A 21,920-nucleotide genomic window follows, 5' to 3' on the forward strand; every position below is an offset into this window, starting at 1 on the left:
CGGCGTGGCTTGTACGTAATTTCAAACGGTAAGAGCTCAATGGCCCATTTGGCAATCTGGCCGGTGGCGTCCCGGTTGTTTGTAATATCATTGAATGGTACTTCGGAAGCCACCATGATCGAGCACTCTTGAAAGTAGTGCCGCAGCTTACGGGATGCCATAAAGACCGCATATGCTATCTTTTGATAATGTGGGTATCGGGATCTGCATGGTGTAAGGACCATTGATACATAGTATACTGGTTTATGGAGCGGGAATTTATGTCCCTCTTCCTCTCGTGCGATGACAAGCACCGCACTCACCACCTCGTGAGATGCGGATACGTAGAGCAACATCGGTTCGCCGACGTTCGGTGCGGCTAGGATCGGGTTGCCTGCTAGCAAACTTTTTATTTCTTCCAATCCGGCTATGGAGGCGTCCGTCCACGCGAAGTGGTCGGTGCATTGGACCAGGCGATAAAATGGTAATGCCTTTTCTCCTAGTCTGGAGATAAAACGGCGCAAAGCTGCCACACACCCAGCTAGTTTTTGGACCTGCTTGAGGTCTATTGGTGTTGCCAATTGTGACAAGGCTCGGATTTTGGTTGGGTTTGCTTCGATTCCTCTATTGGAGATGATGAACCCGAGCAGTTTTCTGGCATGGACGCCAAAAACGCACTTTTCCGGATTGAGTCGTATGTCTATGTTCGGAGGTTGTCCAATGTAAGGCGTAAGTCATCCACCATGGTTTCAACATGGTTTGTTTTGTTGACTGCGTCATCGACATATGCCTCCATAGTCTTGCCTATTTGCTTTTCCAGGCATGTTTGAATCATGCGCTGGTAAGTGGCACCGACGTTCTTGAGCCCGAAATGCATAGTGTTGAAATAGAAGGGCCCGTTCGGGGTGATGAATGCCATTGCGGCCTTGTTGGATTCTTTCATTTTAATTTGATGGTATACGGAGTATGCATCGAGGAAGCACAGTGAATCATGTCCTACGGTCGCGTCAATAGTCTGGTCTATGCAAGGTAGCGGGAAGGGGTCCTTAGGGCAGGCCTTATTAAGGTCTTTGAAATCGACACACAGGTGCCAGGATTTATCCTTCTTTGGTACCATGACCAGAATTGCTAGCCAGTCCGGATGTTTGATTTCTCTAATAAACCGGCTTCAAGTAGCTTGGCTAGCTACTCCACCATAGCCTATCATTTGGGTTCGGAAAATCGCCGCAGTGTTTGCTTTACTGGTTTGTATCCCTTCAATATATTGAGACTGTGCTCGGCCAGTCGGCGTGGGATTCCTGGCATATCCGAAGGGTGCTAGGAGAATATGTCCCAATTCTCCCATAAAAACACGCGTAATGCGGCATCGACCGTCGGGTCTAGCTATGCCCCAATGGAAGTTGTCTTCTTGGGGTCTGTCGGGTGAACTTGAAATTTGACTATTTCGTCTGTTGGCTTGAAGGAAGTGGACTTAGGTCTCTTGTCGAGGATTACATCGTCCCTGTCCATTGTGGAACCTAGGGTGGTCATTTCTTTGGCCGCGAGGGCCTCGGATAGTACCTCGAGGGCCAAGGAGGCGGTTTTATTTTCGGTGCGGAGTGCTATGTCTGGATCACTGGTGATAGTGATAACTCCGTTGGGCCCGAGCATTTTGAGCTTCGTATACCCGTAATGGGGTATAGCTTGAAAGCGTGTGAATGAGTCTCGCCCTAGTAGGGCATGATACCCGTTGCTGAAAGGTGCCACATGGAAGAGTAACTCTTCGGACCTAATGTTTTCCGCGTGCCGAATACCACGTCGAGTTTGATTTTCCCCGAGCATCTTGCTTCCCGACTGGGTATAATGCCTCGAAATGTTGCGTGACTCTGCTCAATGCAACTCTTGTCCATTTGAATTTTATTGAGCGTGTCCTCATAGATGAGCTTTAGTCTGCTGCCACCGTCCATTAGCCCTTTAGTCAGCCGAAAGCCATCCATGATTGGGTTTAGGACCAAAGTGGCTAGTTCCCGGACTGAGCGGGACCTCGGTTCGTCCTCAGCATTGAAAGTAATTACCGTATCGTTCCAAGGGTTTACTACTGCTACTTGACAGACTTCGGCGAGGTAGCGGAGTGCCCTTTTGCATCGATTATTTGATGAGAAGGTCTCGAAGACCATCAATACTTTGAGATCGTCCTCCGAAGAGTACTTCTCTGGGGTAGTGTTGGTGAGGATACCCTCGCCGCTCTTGGCCACTTGCCGGAGTATCCAACATGCCCTTAGGTTGTGCGTTGGTTCTGTATTTCGAGTCATGTGTATTTGACAGGGCCAATCAAGCCATTCCTCGAAGACAGCTTTATGTCCCGCAAAGGGCTTAATTTTCTTGTCCACGGGATGATGATTAGGTTTCGCGCAAGGGTGCAGTTCCCAGCGGGCTGTCTAATTTTTGCAAGCACTTTCCATTTCAAAGTACTTCTGTACTATGTGTGCCAAATCTGCAAAGTGCAATACGCGACGGCGGTTGAGGGCATTAAGGATTCCCTCATCCGTACAGTTGTTGCGAAATACTGAAATCGTGTCGTCGTCGCAGCAGTCTTTGATCTTGTTTTTAACAAGGAGGAATCTGGCCTAGAAGTGGTGGACTGTTTCCTGAGGCTGCTGCCGCACATACATTAGATCGTATATGTCCGGTGGACCGGAATTGCTTGGGCAATATTGTCTGTGGAGGGTGGGTGGGCTTAAATTCACACCCTGACCCATAGTGGAATCCGGAGTTTGGTGAATTCCCGAGGTTACTAGCTCGGGCTCCGGAGTGTCCAATGAGACTTTGGACTTGACATCCGGTCCTATGTTCGGAGAACAGGAAGTGTCCTCCCGGAGACGGTTATCCGACCCTCCTGGCTCAGAAATCCGAACATAGTTCGTTCTCGGTGTAGGAGAAGAGTTATTGTTGGCATATTCCTCCACAACCGCTACTAGATGGGTGATCGGCGGAGATTTGATTTCTCTCTGATCGGGTTTAAGCCCAATCCAACCATAGTCGGTTGTGACCCCCAAGGCGGCGACGAGATCTAGCAGCTCGTTCGAAGATGCTACATCTACCCGATCCATCTTGTTCGAGTATTCAGGTCCTATGCGGAGATGATTGTTGGAGACTTGGGGGGCGCTTTTGGCTTAACGGCCGAACGGGCGCCCATAGTGAAGCTGCCAAGCCGGAGGGTCTGCCCTACAGCTAGGGCTCCTCCAGAAGTGATGTCGTCGCTGATGACAAGGCGAGCCATAAATCCCTCTATCGACGATACAGACGAACTCCCAATGAAAGCACCAATGTCGGTGTCAAAACCGGCAGATCTCGGGTAGGGGTTGTGACAGCCTGGTTTTTCCCCTCTTCTATGTTCTCGTTTTCAGTTGGATTTTGATTTGAATTTTTGTATTTGAATCATATCAGTTGGACTTATAACACTTGGGCATCACCTTGGCTTTCACCCAAGTTACTCACTCCTCCAAACCATCATTTCCTCTTTGTTATACCACAAAATAATGTCATGGGTATTTTTCTTTAATGAAAAATATTCATTTTCCTCTCAAAACCCCTAAATAGAAACTTGTGCTCCAAAGTCACCCCTATTTTTCTTGCCCACAAAAATATGAGAAAATTCACAAAAATCCTTTGACCCCTAGGGCACCTCCCTGAGCAAAAATAGCACACCACTTTTTGGAATATTTTTGCTACATAAATTATTTTCTATTCTGGACAGAAATTGTGGTTTCTACAGCAAATACCATTTTACTTGCTCCATTGGTGCTGCATTTTCTTGCGCATCACTACCCTCCTAACTCATTGCTAACCTACAAAGCACAGCCCCCAACTCCCAGCCGTTTAACCACAACAAGCTCTCAAAGTTACTGTCCAGTAACTTGCAGTGAAGTGAAAATCGTTTTCACTATGCTTGAGCTCAAACCAAGATGTGGTAACCTCTAAACCTACCACGAACAACACGCCAGACATGAAGTTTGGGCTTAGGTCGGCCTCAGGTCAGACGCGGTGACCGCGTTCGACCAAGCGTGCTGGCATGCAGACGGCGTGCTCTGCGTCGCGCCCGAGCCTCTGTTGCTCATGTGATCGCTTCCCCGCCTGCGAAACCTTGCCAAAACACCCCACCATCACCATCCCGACGCCATTAACTTCACCCTGGTGCTCGCCAAAGCTAGAGCTCGCCGAGCGAGCACGAGCGCGGTCCAGCCAACCCAACAGTGCGCCGCGCACTGTGTTCGTCGCCTTCTCCTCTTTCCTGTGCTCGTCTGCGCACGCCCACAGTTGCCTCATGAACTGCGTCGCCTTCCCCCTCTCTCACTGACACCGCTTGTCACCGGGCACAGCGTCTAGGTGTCTTCCGACGGAGCCCGAGCACCTCTCGACGGTCGGCTATAAATAGCGCCCTCCCCAGCATCCTCGAGCATCATCCAGTCCTCTCACACACTCCACAAACCTGTAGAAAGCCGTGGCCCGGCCGAGTAGGACTCGGGCCACCGTCCTCGAGCTCGAGCTTGCCGGTGATCCCCTTTGTCCGTCCGCACCACTCCAGCCCCTCCCAAGCTCAGGCAACCTTTCCAGGGCCTCCGCCGTGCCTCGGTGGGGCCGTTCTGCCCAGTTGGAGCCCTTGGTACCGCCTCTAGTCGCCGTCGTCTTCCACTCCGGCAACCGCTGCCTTCTTTCGCCGCTGGATAGGCCGTTTCCGACATTGTCCGACCAACCCTAGCTAACCTACGGGTACGGGCAGGCGTGCCTCCGTCCCCTTTTTCGACCCCTCGCTCCAGTTTTGGCCAAGGAGCTCTCCTCACCGGCGTGTGCTCCGGCGGAGCCCCGCCGCCCTCTGTCTCTCTCCCCCTCCCCCTCACATGACCAGCAGGGCCTGCTAGTCAGCCACTCTTTACGCGCCCGAAGCGGTACAAGTGGAGGCGCCCCCCGGGTTTACATCTTCGACGTCACCCCCCCCCCCCCGAGTTCTGTTTATTTAAATTGAAAATTTACAGAACACTTCAAACAGCCACAACTTTTTAACCATAACTCCGAATGAATTGATTCTTTTTGCATTGGGTTCTGTATGAAAATCTCTAGAAGCACACCAAAGATGGAATTTTTCCCTGCTGCCTAGATTTTCTGGTAAATTTCATAATGGTTCTTGATATTTTCCTTTTGGGTTTATAATTATTTTCAGAAGGTGGAGCTTTTCTTGAGGATCACCAGGGAGAGTGTGACCCTCATCTGCACTAAGGAAAGCCATGGAAACATTTTCATGGTGCCATTGCAATATTTGTGATTTATTTTCAACTTGAATGGTTACTTAATTCATGCATTTAAATGACCTAGTTAAATAATTATTTTTATTCTGTTGCAAGCTTATTCTTGTGGATATGTTGTTTGACAGAAAGTTAAGAGTCAACTAAGCTAGAGTTAAGTTATCATAAGTGATGATAGGCTTTGGAGAAATAATGTGCTATTGAAAATAGATTAGTTGAATAATATTTTCTTGAGTAGAAAAATAATTATGCTAAGTTTTTGCCATGATTAGTTGCTGCATATACATAACCAGAAAAGTGCCATGAGGTTCTCAACTGTTTAGTGCTTGATATAAGTTGACCCGGTATGATTCTGATGATTAGTGAAGCATGTTATATGAGTACATTTGCATGGCATCTGCAGAGTGTATTAAATCTATTGATAGCCGGGTCCACGGTTACGGACACGCTCGAAAGTAGGTCACACCATGGGTCAATGTTTTAAATAAATCTTGCACACTAAAATAACATGGCACTGTTGAAGAGATGATGGTTAAAGAACCATGTTGATGTTGATGACCAAGTTGTTGGTCCGTTTGTGATCCAAGAATGATCACCATTTGGTTACGTGATAACGCGTTGGTATGCAAGTCTGTGGGACTTGAGGCAAGAGATTTTGATTCACTACATTCATAACATGATCTTGCATTGATGATTAAATTGGTTAATATCATGATATTGTTTGTCATTATGTTTATGCTTGTTGTAAGCTTGCAAGTACATTCAATGTACTGACCTGGTGTGTCATGCCAGATTTTAGGAAAGGTTCGTTGGAACGGAGTGTTGTTCGAGTATAGATCATGTTCACAACGGTGTCCCTGTGCCATGGAGTCCCGCTTCGTCGTTGTTCCGCTGCCGCGTAGTTGTCATGATCGAGGCCCCCTTATGTTCATTAAATAATGTACATATTGTTCCGCTGCACTGTGTGTGCCGCTTGGCCTCCTAACTCGTTGTAATATGAACTATGTTCCGCTAGTATCAATAAAGCGGTTGTATTCTGTACCAAGATGTTGTGTGTTGCCAGAAGACATGGTCCTGGGTGGCAATGCAAGGTAATCCGGTTGCTCTCAGCCAGGGTGCCACAGGGGTCCCAAATGGTGTATCTAAGGATCGACAGTAATAGGAGGCAGGGGACATGATGTTTACCCAGGTTCAGGCCCTCTTAATGGATGTAATACCCTACTTCCTGCTTGATTGACTAGGATGCATATAGGGGTTCCAAGAGTTGATCTACCTCGAGACTGTAATGGCTAAACCTTATATGTATAGCCTAAATGATTATGGTTGCCTCTACGTACTAAACCCTCCGGTTTATATAGGCACCGGAGGGGACTAGGGTTGTACAGAGTCGGTTCATAGAGAAAGGAATCTTCATATCCAAAACCAAGGGGAGTCCCATCTGGATACGGGGGAACGCCTTCCATATTGTATCTTCATGGCCCATGAGTCCGGCCATGTCATAGAGCCCGGACGCCAGAGGACCCCCTAATCCAGGACTCCCTCATATACCTTCGGGTCCATTGTTAGTAGCTAGATGGCTTTCTCTCTCCCGCTGATTCTCAATACAATGGTCTCTTGGAGATCCATATGATGTAACTCTTTTGCAGTGTGTTTGTTGGGATCGATGAACTTTGAGTTTATGATCAGATCTATCTTTTTGTATCCATGAAAGTTATTTGAGTTTCTTTGATCTCTTATAGCCTCGCATTTCTTCTCCAATATTTGAATTTTCTTTGGCCAACTTGATCTATTTATCTTGCAATGGGAAGAGGTGCTTTGTAGTGGGTTCGATCTTATGGTGCTTGATCCCAGTGACAAAAGAGGAACCTAAACGTATGTATCGTTGCTACTAAGGATAAAATGATCGGGTATATCTCTACATAGATAGATCTTGTCTACATCATATCATCGTTCTTATTGCATTACTCCGTTCTTCCATGAACTTAATACACTAGATGCATGCTGGATAGCAGTCGATGTGTGGAGTAATAGTAGTAGATGCAGGCAGGAGTCGGTCTACTAATCTTGGACGTGATGCCTATATAATGATCATTGCCTGGATATCGTCATGATTATTTTAAGTTCTATCAATTGCCCAACAGTATTTTGTTCACCTATACTGTTTGTTATTTTTCTCGAGAGAAGCCACTAGTGGAACCTACGGCCCCCGGGTCTCTTTCTCATATATTTTCCTTTGCGATCTACTTTCCCTTTCCATTTATTTTCAGATCTATTAAACTAAAATACAAAAAATACCTTGCTGCAATTATTATTATTTATTTTGTTTGGCGTTCGACCTATCAATCTACTACAATTTATCTCATGTCCGTTTGCCTAACTTGAGGTGACGTACCCGGAAGGGATTGACAACCCCTTTAACACGCCGGGTTGCGAGGATTTCTTATCTGTGTGCAGGGGCTGTTTACATTGTATTGCTTGGTTATCCTACTGATTTGATAACCTTGGTTTCATATCTGAGGGAAATACCTACCGCCGCTCTGCTGCATCATCCCTTCCTCTTTGGGGAAATACCGACGTAGCTTCAAGCGACATCATGGTGGAAATCAAAAAGGAACATCAAGTGTTGATGGTGAATAAGACCACTAGTTTTCATAAAAGGCAAGGGTAAGAGGAACCTCAAGAAGGACGACAAGGGAGTTGCCGCACCCGGTAAGTCAATTGCCGGGAACAAGAAGCCAAATAATGGACCCAAACCTAAGACTGAGTGCTTTTTTGCAAGGGAAATGGTCATTGGAAGTGGAACTGCCCTAAGTATTTAGCGGATAAGAAGGCCGGCAACGCCAAGGTATATATGCTATAAATGTTATTGATGTGTACCTTACCAGCGCTCGTAGTAGCTCCCGTGTATTTGATTCCGGTGTGGTTGCTCACATTTGTAACTCAAAATAGGAGCTACGGAATAAGCAGAGACTGGCGAAGGACGAGGTGACGATGCGCGTCGATAATGGTTCCAAGGTTGATGTGATCGCTGTCGGCACGCTACCTCTACATTTACCTTCGGGATTAGTTTTAAACCTCAATAACTGTAATTTAGTGCCAGCTTTGTGCATGAACATTGTATCTGGATCTCATTTAATGCGACATGGCGACTCATTTAAATCCGAGAATAATGGTTGTTCTATTTATATGAGAGATATGTTTTATGGTCATGCCCCGCTGGTCAATGGTTTATTTTTATTAAATCTCGAACATGATGATACACATATTCATAGTGTGAATGCCAAAAGATGTAAGGTTGATAATGATAGTCCCACATACTTGTGGCACTACCACCTTGGTCACATTGGTGTCAAACGCATGAAGAAACTCCATGTCGATGGACTTTTGGAATCTCTTGATTATGAATCATTTGGCACGTGCGAACCATGCCTCATGGGCAAAATGACCAAGACTCCATTCTCCAGAACAATGGAGCAAGCAACCAACTTATTGGAAATAGTACATACTGATGTATGCGGTCCAATGAGCGTTGAGGCTCGCGGTGGCTATCGTTATGTTCTCACCCTCACTGATGACTTAAGCAGATATGGGTATGTCGACTTAATGAAACAAAAGTCTGAGACCTTTGAAAAGTTCAAGGAATTTCAGAGCGAGGTAGAGAATCAACATGACAGGAAAATAAAGTTCTTACGATCAGATCATGGAGGATAATACTTGAGTCACGAGTTTGGCACACACTTAAGAAAATGTGGAATTGTTTCACAACTCATGCCGTCTGGAACACCTCAATGTACTAGTGTGTTCGAACGTCGTACTTGCACTCTATTGCATATGGTGCAATCTATGATGTCTCTTACTAATCTACCGCTATCATTTTGGGGTTATGCTTTAGAGACTGCCGTATTCACTTTAAATAGGGCAATGTCTAAATCCGTTGAGACGACACCATATGAATTATGGTTTGGGAAGAAACCTAAGTTGTCATTTCTGAAGTTTGCGGATGCGATGCTTATGTCAAGAATCTTGAACCTGAAAAGCTCGAACCGGAAAAATGCGTCTTCATATGATACCCTAAGGAAACTATTGGGTATACCTTCTACCTCAGATCCGAAGGCAAGATCTTTGTTGCCAAGAATGGATCCTTTCTGGAGAAAGAGTTTCTCTCGAAAGAATTAAGTGGGAGGAAAGTAGAGCTTGATGAGGTACACCATCTTGAACCGGATAGTAGCGCAGCTCAGGAAGATGTTTCAGTGGTGCCTGCACCGACTAGGGAGGAAGTTAATGATGATGATCATGACACTTTGGGTCAAGTTGCTACTGAACTTCATAGGTCCACGAGGATACGTTCCCCACCAGAGTGGTATGGCAACCTTGTCTTGGAAATCATGTTGTTAGACAACGGTGAACCTTCGAACTAAGAAAGAAGTGATGGCGAGCCCAGATTCCAACAAATGGCTTGAAGCCATGAAATCTGAGATAGGATCCATGTATGAAAACAAAGTATGGACTCTGATGGACTTGCCCGATGATCGGCAGGCCATAGAGAATAAGTAGATCTTTAAGAAGAAGACTGACGCCTATGGTAATGTGACCGTCTATAAGGCTCGGCTTGTCGCTAAGGGTTATTGAGAAGTTCAAGGGATTGACTATGATGAGACCTTCTCACCCATAGCAAAGCTGAAGTCCCACTACTGCAGGATGCTGCTAACGCGACACTATGATCACAAACCCTTCGACGAAACTGTGTGCGATGAAGTAATCGCAAATGGTGGTGTAAAAAAACGTCCGAAAAGGCGCAAAACGATTGCGATGACGGATGCATAAAACACGGTTCATATTTTAGTTGTGTGTGCGATTCAGGGCATACGACTAAGTTCAATTAACTATTTTTGGTGAGGAGGAACAAAAGAAACGGCCAGCCAGATGAAGGTGTGTGCGATGTACAGCATATGGTTCACTCAGATGAACTAATTGCGATTAGGCAACACAAAAGAAACAGTCAGCCAGATCAAGGTGTGTGTAATGTACACCACACAGTTCACTCGGATGAACCGTTTGTGATTAGGCAACACAAAATAAACGGTCAGCCAGATCAAGGTGTGTGCGATGTACGACATGCGGTTCACCCGGATGAACTATTCGTGTTGAGACAAGAGAACAGAAATGGTTCAACATAAGAAATACCATAAATATTGCAAGGTTCAAATTCAAAGATTACAAGGCCCAAATTCAAACATTGCAAGCTACGTCATTTCTGAAAAGGGATCAGCCGCTGACAAGTCATGTATGGGTTTGACACAATAACTTCCCATTGCTTTGCCATATGCTCTACCAATACGAAGTTTGGTATTTTTTGAGACACTTCCATTTCATAGTACCAGAAGGCTCTGATAATCATACCATTGATCTTTCCTAATTAAATGCGTGTTAAACCTCAGTACCCTCAGCACCTTTGCTCTGGCAAGAAAGAACCTGGCGAGTGTAATCTCCGGTGGGGTCCCTCGGTAGGAGTTCAAAGTAATATTTGAGAGATGCAGATCCAGGCATTTGATGTGATAGTTGTTATAAACAGCATCCGCCTCTGGGCCTAATATGCACTGCAAAAGAAGAGAACGTGTTAGTGCCTACATGCAGTTTTGAACACTGCTACACGCCCATTTGGTTTGCAGGATTTGTAAAATGCACCAATGTGCCATCTTCGATCTGGCATGATTAATATGGGCATTTGATTACAATCTACTCCCTCTGTCCCATAATGTAAGACATTTTTTGACACCACACTAGTGTTAAAAAATGTCTTACATTATGTGACGGAGGGACTAGAAACATGTAGCCTTCTTCACAAGAGGTTGGATTGATTGAAAAATTCCCTAAGAAAACTAGTACAGATGAATCCAAAGGAGAAATGATGATGGACGATTGTAACCATATGAATGAAGCAACCAATATGGGGTGGGGGTGTATGTCCTAAAATCCTCCAAAATTCCTTCAGAAATCGTAGTACATTGTGATTGTAAACTTGGGAAAAGGTGCAAAAAATTGAACTCCCTGATGGTTAACATTTAACAGGAAAGGAACATCACCTCGATATACAGCTTCTTCAGGCACGAAAAGCATCTCAGACAACTGACAACTTGGTCCAGGTTGGGGGCGACAGATTCTAGTACCGAGACCTTCACTGTTCCTAGAGTCTGGGTGAAGCTTTGTAGGATGATAGATGAACATACATCTTCAAAACTAGAAATATCATTGATATCAAGAAGGAGAGGTATATAAGGCGACTGTTGTACCTGAAAGTTGAAGTGTTTGACAGACGAGTAGCCCACCATTTTCAATTTTGGCGTAGAAATGACATTGATTATTGTTGGACCTTCTTGATCAACTACAAGTAATCTCTAAAGTGAAGGGGTGTCCTGGATGACCATATTGTGGTCCACCTTTTATGATCTCTCGTTGCAGCACCAGCAACACACATAAATAGTCTGGAGAGTCCTAGAGGTGATGTGCAAGGTACTTGACCAATTCATCGCCTGAAGACGAAGGAACTCGAGTGTAGTACAACCTTGGAGCAGGCGCTCCATGACATCCTTTGGGATGCGGACGGCGATGAGCCCGAGGTGCTTCAGTCATGGTAGAAAAAGAGCAGGCATGTCGGTATACAAAAGTAGGGGCCCTCTTTGTACCCCTTTACTTGTGCATGGGCAGTCGGAGCCGCGCCTTTGGCCACACTTAGGAGGGAAGAGAAAGGAAGCAGAAGTACAAGGCTACCTTAGGAACGCTCCAATCAGGGGCGCAGAGGACGAAGCAACAAGATAGGCTTTCCCGCAGGAAGACCCTTGCCGAGGCAACCTACGCAACGCCGGTAAGAGCCTTGCCGGGGCAGCTCACCCAACGCCAGCATCGTAGCCACCCTTGAGCCTGAGAGTTCACACACCATCAACAATGTTGGAACCAAAGTTCAGGAAGCACCTGCATGGTGGCATGCAGATCTTTGTGACGACAAAGAGCATACGAAGCCTAGATGAGAACCAGAAGACAAGACAACGGTGAGGCTCCTTGCCGAGGTTGCCCATGAGGCCCCGGCAAGGCTCCTTGCCGAAGACACCCCAAGGTCCCGACAAGACTCTTTCCGAGGGCGCTCACAAGGCCCCGGCAAGACCCTTGCCGGGAATATATGCAAGACCGCGGTAAGGTCTTGGAGCCCCATCACCGCCCCAGCTCAGTGGCCGACCCACCAATTAAAACAAGTATCCACGTGGCAGTACATGGCTCCTAATCCAACTATTCAAGCACCTGCGTGGCGGCATGTAGATCTTCGTGAAGACCCTGCCTCCATGCCAGCTCAGCAGCCTGCCAGCCTACATGGCGTTGCATGCCTCGTTGGCCTGGACGCGTGTTGGATCAAGGCGGAGCAGCGACATATGGGACGGGCCTCGTTACCGTCCCCAATAAAGCAAGAGGACACCTGAGTAGCGCATTTAATGTGTTTTGTCCTGTAATGATAGGGGATAATCTTGTACACTTTACATGCTCTCCACCTCCTATGTGTCACCGTGGCAACCCCTTTTACCTATAAAAGGAGGCCCGAGGCGTACTGAGGAAGGATTCGGACTTTTTGGACTACACATGCACCAAAGCTAGTTCAAGAAGTGAAGAACACTCAAATATACACCAAAGCAGGATTAGGGTATTACACATCTACGCGGCCCGAACCTGGGTAAAATCTCCTAGTGCTGACTTCTAGACCCGCTCTTTGCACAACCCCGCGCCCGCCAATCATAGAAAGGATCTTCATGATCCCATAGGTGTCGTTTCCACCAACATCAATAAGACCGGCAAGACCTCTCGCACCCACTCCGGAAAGCGCACCTCTTCGGAGTGATGTGCGCTTCCCTCGAGGACGTGCCAGAGAGCTCCTCCAACAAGAGCAAGAAATCCAGAGCTGCACCACCAGAGAAAAAGAATGTGTCCGTCAAGGAGGATGGCATGGGAGGAGATTTCACCATAAGCTCCACCCTTGACATCAAATAGGAAGGCACGCTCATCACCTTCCCGCGGGAAAGCATCCGACATCCCCGGCGTTCCTAGGGAGGTGATTGAGCACCATCTTGATGTCTGTCCTCATGCGCGACCCATCAAGGTCAGGAAGCAAGCTTTCGAACGACAAGAATTCATCATAGAGGAGATCAGCAAGTTGGAAGCGGCAGGCTTGGTCAGAGGAGTGCTCCACCAAACATGGTTGGCCAATCCGGTAGTAGTGTGCAAGGCGAATGGGAAGTGGAGGCTGTGTATCGATTACATAGACATCAACAAAGCTTGTCCAAAGGATCGCTTCCCTTTGTCGCGCATTGACCAGATTGTGGACTCCACGGCCGGGTGTGACTTACTGTCATTCCTTGATGCCTACTCAGGCTACCACCAGATCTTCATGACAAGAGAATATGAAGATAAGACTGTGTTTATCACCCCATGTGGTATGTATTGTTTTATCCGAATGCCTTTCGGGTTGAAGAGCGCTGGTTCAACATTCGCAAGAGCAGTCAAAATTGGTTTTGAACCTTAGCTACGTAGAAATATGGAAGCCTATATGGATGACATCATGGTCAAAACCAAGGATAGGGCAACACTCATGCAAGACATAGAAGAAACATTTGCCAATTTGTGCAAGGTGAACCTCAAGATGAACCCTGAGAAGTGTGTCTTTGGTGTTCCACCCAGCAAGCTTCTTGGGTTCTTTGTGTCACAGCGCAAGATCGAGGCAAACCTCGACAAGATCAAAGCAGTTGAGCAGATTGAGGCACCAAGGCGAGTCAAGGATGTGCGTCAGCTTGCTGGTTGTGTTGCTTCCTTGAGTAGATTTATTTCCAAATCTGCTGAGCGCGCCCTTCCCTTTTTCAAAATCTTGAAAAAGGCAGGCCCAATGGAATGGACCCCAGAGGCCGAAGCAGCGCTGCAGGATTTGAAGAAATACCTCTCCTCTATGCCAATATAGGTTGCACCTAAACCACAAGAGTCGTTGCTGCTGTATCTAGCGGCAACAAATCAAGTGGTCAGTGCTACGCTAGTGGCACAGAGGGAGGTCGATGCAGAAGTGGTAGCAACGGCAGAGCTGACAGATGGCAAGGTGATAACCCACAAGTATAGGGGATCGCAACAATTTTCGAGGGTAGAGTATTCAACCCAAATTTATTGATTCGACACAAGGGGAGCCAAAGAATATTATCAAGTATTAGAAGCTGAGTTGTCAATTCAACCACACCTAGAAACTTAGTATCTGCAGCAAAGTGTTTAGTAGCAAAGTAATATGATAGTGGTGGTAACGGTAACAAAAGTAAAGACAACAAAAGTAATGTTTTTGGTATTTTGTAGTGATTGTAACAGTAGCAACAGAAAAGTAAATAAACGAGAACTAGTATATGGAAAACTCGTAGGCACCGGATTAGTGATGGATAATTATGCCGGATGCGGTTCGTCATGTAACAGTCATAACATAGGGTGACACATAACTAGCTCCAATTCATCAATGTAGTGTAGGCATGTATTCCGAATATAGTCATACGTGCTTATGGAAAAGAACTTGCATGACATCTTTTGTCCTACCCTCCCGTGGCAGCGGGGTCCTATTGGAAACTAAGGGATATTAAGGCCTCCTTTTAATAGAGAACCAGAACAAAGCATTAGCACATAATGAATACATTAACTCCTCAAACTATGGTCATCACCGGGAGTGGTCCTGATTATTGTCACTTCGGGGTTGCCGGATCATAACACATAGTAGGTGACTACAGACTTGCAAGATAGGATCAAGAACTCACATATATTCATGAAAACATAATAGGTTCAGATCTGAAATCATGGCACTCGGGCCCTAGTGACAAGCATTAAGCATAGCAAAGTCATAGCAACATCAATCTCAGAACATAGTGGATACTAGGGATCAAACCCTAACAAACTGACTTGATTACATGATAAATCTCATCCAACCCATCACCGTCCAGCAAGCCTACGATGGAATTACTCACGCACGGCGGTGAGCATCATGAAATTGGTGATGGAGGATGGTTGATGATGATGACGGCGATGAATCCCCCTCTTCGGAGCCCTGAACGGACTCCAGATCAGCCCTCCCAGGAGAGATTAGGGCTTGGCGGCGGCTCCGTATCTTAAAACGCGATGATTTCTTCTCTCTGATTTTTTTCTCCCCGAAAGCCAATATATGGTGTTGGAGTTAGCGTCGGAGGGCCACTAGGGGGCCCACGAGGTAGGGGGGCGCTCCCCCCACCCTCGTGGACAAGGTGTGGGCCCCCTGGTCTTCATCTTTGGCGAGGATTTTTTATTATTTTTTCTAAGATGTTCCGTGGAGTTTCAGGTCATTCCAAGAACTTTTATTTTCTGCACATAAAACAACATCATGGCAATTCTGCTGAAAACAACGTCAGTCCGGGTTAGTTCCATTCAAATCATACAAGTTAGAGTCCAAAACAAGGGCAAAAGTGTTTGGAATAGTAGATACGACGGAGACGTATCACAAGGCAGGGCGCCCAACAGAATCTGACGCTGCTGGAGTAGAAGCGGCGCCACCAAATGAAGTGGTGCAGAAGAAGAAGATGATGCAGAAGCGAGTTTACTTTGTCAGCTCCCTATTGCAGGGGCAAGATCAAGGTACTCCGGTGTGCAGAAATTGCTCTTCGGCCTCCTTATGGCCTCGAGGAAGCTGCGTCATTACTTCCAAGCACACGAGATCACCGTCGTCGCCGGCCTCCCACTGCAATGGATCTTGCATAACCCAGATGCAACTGGGAGGATTGTGGAATGGGCCTTGGAACTGTCGAGCTTTGGTTTGAAGTTTGAAACTACTTCGACAGTCCAGAGTAGAGTCTTGGCAGAGTTCTTTGTAGAATGAACCTCAACACCCGACGAAGAGATTAAGGAGACCACTCTCCCCAACAAGGAAACAATTCGCGACTAGATTATGTACTTTGATGGGGCTTTCTCGCTGAAAGGTGCCAGTGCTGGTGTGCTGCTTGTTGCACCCACCGGAGAGCACCTCAAGTATGTAGTCCATATGCACTTTTCCAGGGAGATGTCAACGAACAACACTGCCATGTACGAAGGGCTTCTTGCCAGTCTCAAGGTTGCGGCAGACCTTGGAGTAAGGAAGCTCATCGTCAGAGGTGACTCACATCTTGTTGCCAAGCAAGTCAACAAAGATTATTAGAGCATGTTGATGGAGGCTTACGTAGATGAAGTGAGAAAGTTGAAGGAACGCTTTGACGTTTTGCAGGCAGAGCATGTTCCTCGAGCAGACAACAACATTGCTAACTACCTATCAAAATGTGATGCCTTCACGTTACCTGTGTAGCCAGGGACCTTTGTGCTCCAACTGACTCAGCCGTACGTAGAACCATCGGCAAGGCCAGATAAGCGAAGGAAAGTTGAGCCCCGGCAAGTATTTTCCCGTCGAGCTCCCAGGAGCCACCGGCAAGGATGTTGCTAGAGATGCTAAGCTGAACGAGGAGCAACAGTCTCTGGCAGGACCTCAAGCCCTTGCCACAGAGACAACCTCTCCCGCAGTAGAAGAGATGCGTTTAGTCCTTGCCGTCGAGCCTCAGGCTCCGGCATGGGCACAACATACCGTTTGATTTCTCCAACCAGGGGAGCTCTCTGAGAAGCAGGAAGAAGCAAAGAAAGTAGCCCGTCGGTCTACTATGTACCAATTCGTTGACGATGTTTTGTATAGAAAAAGGCCAAACGGTTTGAAATTGAAGTGCATTCCTCAGGAGGGCGGAATGGAGCTGTTGGAAGAGATACACGGGGGCATATGTGGCTCCCACATAGGGTCGAGAGCCCTTACCGACAAGGCGTTCCGGCAAGGTTTCTTCTGGCCCACTGCCCTGTAGGATGCGACGACACTAGTAACCAAGTGTGAAGCAAGTCAGTTCCATTCAAAGAAACTTCATCAACCAGCTCAAGCTCTCCAAACAATCCCTCTTTCCTGGCCATTCTCGGTCAGGGGGCTCGACATACTGGGCCCCTTTCCCTGTGCTGTCGAGGGCTTTGACTACTTGTATGTTGCAATCGACAAGTTCACAAAGTGGCCGGAGGTGGAAGCATTGAGAAAGGTGACAACACAATCAGCCGTCAAGTTCTTCAAATGGCTAGTCTACCGTTTTGGTGTCCCAAACAGAGTCATCACCGACAACGCCACTCAGTTCACAAGCCGCACCTTCATGTAGTACATTCAAGACCTCGGCAGCAAGGTCTGTTTTGCTTATGTTGCACATCCGTGAAGCAACAGCCAGGCGGACAGGGCAAATGCTGAAGTACTGTGAGGTCTTCGTGGAAGACTTTTGACAGGCTACACAAGTGTGGAAGACGCTGGATTGATGAATTACCGGCAGTTGTTTGGTCAATCAGAACAACGCCAAATCAAGCCACCGGCCAGACACCCTTCTCCCTCGTTTATGGGGCAGAAGCAGTTCTCCCCGCCGAACTCACATACGGGTCACCCCGAGTGCTCGCTTATGATGAGCTTGAGCAAGAGCAACTGCGGCAAGATGATGCATGCTCCTTGAGGAAGATCGTCTTCGGGCGGCTGTGCGAGAAGCATGCTACCAGCAAGCCTTGCACCACTACCATAGCCGCAAGGTTCATGCCCGAAGCTTTGAGGAAGGCGACTTTGTTCTTCGGCGTGTTCGGTAGGCCAAGAATTCCAACAAGTTGACGCAGAAGTGGGAAGGACCTTATCGGGTAATACGAGTCACCAGGACTGGCACAGTTCACCTGGAGACCGAAGATGGTATTTCAGAAGGAACTCCTAGAACATCTAACATGTTCGCAAGTTTTACCCATAAGGCGCGGTTGCCGGGCTCCCCAGCAGACCACTTTTTGTACAAGCCTTCCCGGCAAGCCATGAAACCCTTTGTACAAAGCCAAGCGCAAACCCTGAGCATAAATAAATGAAGCGCTAGCACCCTAAGTTTTAGCATGCATGCTAGGTTGAGTCTCTCTCTCTCTGTTAGGGTTGATAGTGCTTAGCGGCAACTAACCCCTAGCATAGAGGTCGAGTGTGCATCTCTCTGTTCCTTTCCATCCTTTTTTGGGTTCACAGGGTGCGCAGACATTTTGACTAAGCTGCTTGGGAGAAAGGAAACAGGCCGATGCTCCAACCCCGGCAAACCAAGGTTGCCAGGGGCTGCAGATCCAAAGATCCGACCGCGGCAAGCCAAGGTTCCCGGGGGCTGCAGAATTAGATAAGTTTTTCATCCCTCATTCTATACTTTCGTATGAGGACTTGAACGTACGAGACTTCGCTCACTCTTATACCATCATGCTCCGTCTTTCCCGTGTCCAAAAACCTTACTTTGGGCCGGAACATGGTTGTAGTGCGATGGGAAGGGAACGAGCGAAGGTCCTAATCCTACTTTGCCCCTACCTCCGCCAAGGGCGTGAGTGTAGTCGAGCTATAGAGCAGGAGCAAGGCAAGGTCTGTTGCCGGATGACTATGTTTATCTTAAGATAGCCAGGATTCACTCCTTGGTGTGAGCCCCACTCGCGCACAAAAGAACCCGGCAAACACCCTTATCTTCATTATTACGTCGTTAAACAAGTACAATTCATACGGAGTGATTACATGACAAAGGGGGTTACAAGGTTTAAACCTTTCTAAGGCCCGTAGGCTGAAAAACTAAAAAGAGATAAGATGCCCGTAATTACTTTCTTGTCCCTCTCCTTGGGAAACAGAACAAGAAGGCAGAAGGGCAAATGGAGTGCCTAGCCGAGGTACGAGCAGCAGAAGACACTAAGAGAACATCCCGACAGCCGTCCAGAAGAGGGCTGGTGATGATGGTGCTGGGAGAAGAGACGAAAGATAAGGCAGCGGGACGACAATATGCGATGAAGGCGTCGGTTCCCGCATACTCCGACTTGATGGCCCGCCACCCGCCTTCTTCGTCTTCCCCGGTCTTCCCACATCGGCCGGCCAAGGAGGAGACCCCGAGAAGTTCAAGGAGCTGGCGATGCCGGTGTTGCCCAAGGACGGCTTGTCCGACGCCTAGTCGGACCCGTCATCCTCCCGCCCGCTTCCCTCGTCGCCGCTATCGCTGTCCTCGCGGTCACTCTCGCTCGAGGAGGAGCTTTCCTCATCAGTGGAGCTCTCCGTACAACACCCTAGCCTGTATCCCGAGCGCCCGAAGACCTTGACGGAGAGCCGGTCTTTCTCCGCTAATTTAAAGTAGAGGACGTGCCCCTTCATAAAGCAGTGGGCACGTGCGAAGGTTTTCCAACCCCGACGGAGGAGCATTACATGAGGGGCGGTGAACCTTGTGTTCACCCACATATCGCCATTGCAACACCCCTTCATGTGAAGCCTCAACCTTGGTGGCTGGTCGATCTCCAGCACCCTCGCGAACGCTTCGGGAAGACGAAGGCGGCTGCACGGCAGCTCGCGCAGTTGCAGAATGAACTTCAGCGCCATGTCCCTGACATGGACGCTCGACGAAGCAGGAGGAGATGGTGGAGGAGATGGCGACGGAGACGATGACGACGCGGGTGGCCCCCATCCACGCCTGCCTCTGCCTGGACCACCTTGCCGACCGCGTACCCAGCCGGCGCCTCTGCTTTGGGCATGGCCTTCACCTTGAGCGTCCGGCTCTTCCTTAGCTGCCATGTGTCTCTGGTGGGAGAAAGATCTGGTCAACTCCACGGAAGAACGGCCACGACCACGCCCTCTCGCCATGACAAGGAAAGGGAAGGGATCAAATTGAAAGGAGATAGATGAAGTAAGACACCGTCCCTCCCCCTTTTTATAGGGGGACGAGGCCGAGCGAGCCTGAGGGCGACCGCACCAATCGACCAATCCAACCGCCAGAGGCACAAGAAGGTACGACCGACCCGCTGCCCCAATCAGTGGCGCCCGACCCTTCGCTCTGGCATTAAAGCCCATGCCTTATGTGTCCACCGCCTGCCCTCCCTGACATATGGAGGACACGTGGAGGGCGAGCCAGGACTCATATGGCGAGTGGAACGGTCATTTCACGCCCCGTGATAGTGGGGCGTGATGTCTACTATGCAACCTTCTTCTTGTAGAAATTGTTAAGCCTCCAAGTGCAGAGGTTTGTAGGACAGTAGTAAATTTCCCTCAAGTGGATGACCTAAGGTTTATCAATCCGTGGGAGGCGTAGGATGAAGATGGTCTCTCACAAACAACCCTGCAACCAAATAAGAAAGAGTCTCTTGTGTCCCCAACACACCCAATACAATGGTAAATTGTATAGGAGCACTAATTCGGCGAACAGATGGTGATACAAGTGCAATATGGATGGTAGATATAGGTTTTTGTACTCTGAAATTATAAAAACAGCAAGGTAACTAATGATAAAAGTGAGCGTAAACGGTATTGTATAGCTAGGAAACAAGGCCTAGGGTTCATACTTTCACTAGTGCAAGTTTGCTCAACAATAATAACATAATTGGATCATATAACTATCCCTCAACATGCAACGAAGAGTCACTCCAAAGTCACTAATAGCAGAGAACAAACGAAGATATTATGGTAAAATAACACGAAGTTATCGTTTCTGCTCAATCTATTCAAGAGTCCATAGTAAAATAACACGAAGCTATTCTTTCCGTTTGATCTATCATAGAGTTCGTACTGGAATAACACCTTAAGACACAAATCAACCAAAACCCTAATGTCACCTAGATACTCCAATGTCACCTCAAGTATCCGTGGGTATGATTATATGATATGCATCACACAATCTCAGTTTCATCTATTCAACCAAAACAAAGAACTTCAAACAGTGACCCAAAGTTTCTACCGGAGAGTCAATACGAAAACGTGTGCCAACCCCTATGCATAAGTTCATCGAACCGGCAAGTTGATCACCAAAACATACATCAAGTAGATCAGGTGAATATCCCATTGTCACCACAGATAAGCACGGCAAGACATACATCAAGTGTTCTCAAATCCTTAAAGACTCAATCCGCCAAGATAACTTCAAAGGGAAAACTCAATTCATCACAACAGAGTAGACGGGGAGAAACATCATAATATCCAACCATCATAGCAAAGCTCGCGATACATCAAGATCATGCCGAATCTAGAACACGAGAGAGAGAGAGAGAGATCAAACACATCGCTATTGGTACATACCCTTAGCCCCGATGGTGAACTACTCCCTCCTCGTCATGGAGAGCGTCGGGATGATGAAGATGGACACCGGTGAGGGAGCCCCCCTCCGGCAGGGTGCCGGAACAGGGTCCCGATTGGTTTTTGGTGACTATAGAGGCTTGCGGCAGCATAACTCCCGATCTATTGTGCTCCTCGATGTTTTTAGGGTATATGGACATATATTGGCAAAAGAAGTCGGTCAAGGGAGCCACGAGGGGCCCACGAGGGTGGGGGGCATGCCCAGGGGGTAGGGTGTGCCTCCCTGCCTCATGGCCACCTCGAAGCTTCCCTGACGTCTACTCCAAGTCTCCTAGATTGCTTCTGTTCCAAAAATAACTCGCCTGAAGGTTTCATTCCATTTGGACTACGTTTGATATTCCTTTTCTTTGAAACACTGAAATAGGCAAAAAAATAGTAGTTCTGGCTGGGCCTCCGGTTAGTAGGTTAGTCCCAAAAATTATATAAAAGTGTAAAGTAAAGGC

The sequence above is a fragment of the Triticum aestivum genome, chromosome 3B (assembly GCF_018294505.1).
Source record: "Triticum aestivum cultivar Chinese Spring chromosome 3B, IWGSC CS RefSeq v2.1, whole genome shotgun sequence".
NCBI classification, from domain to species: Eukaryota; Viridiplantae; Streptophyta; class Magnoliopsida; order Poales; family Poaceae; genus Triticum; species Triticum aestivum.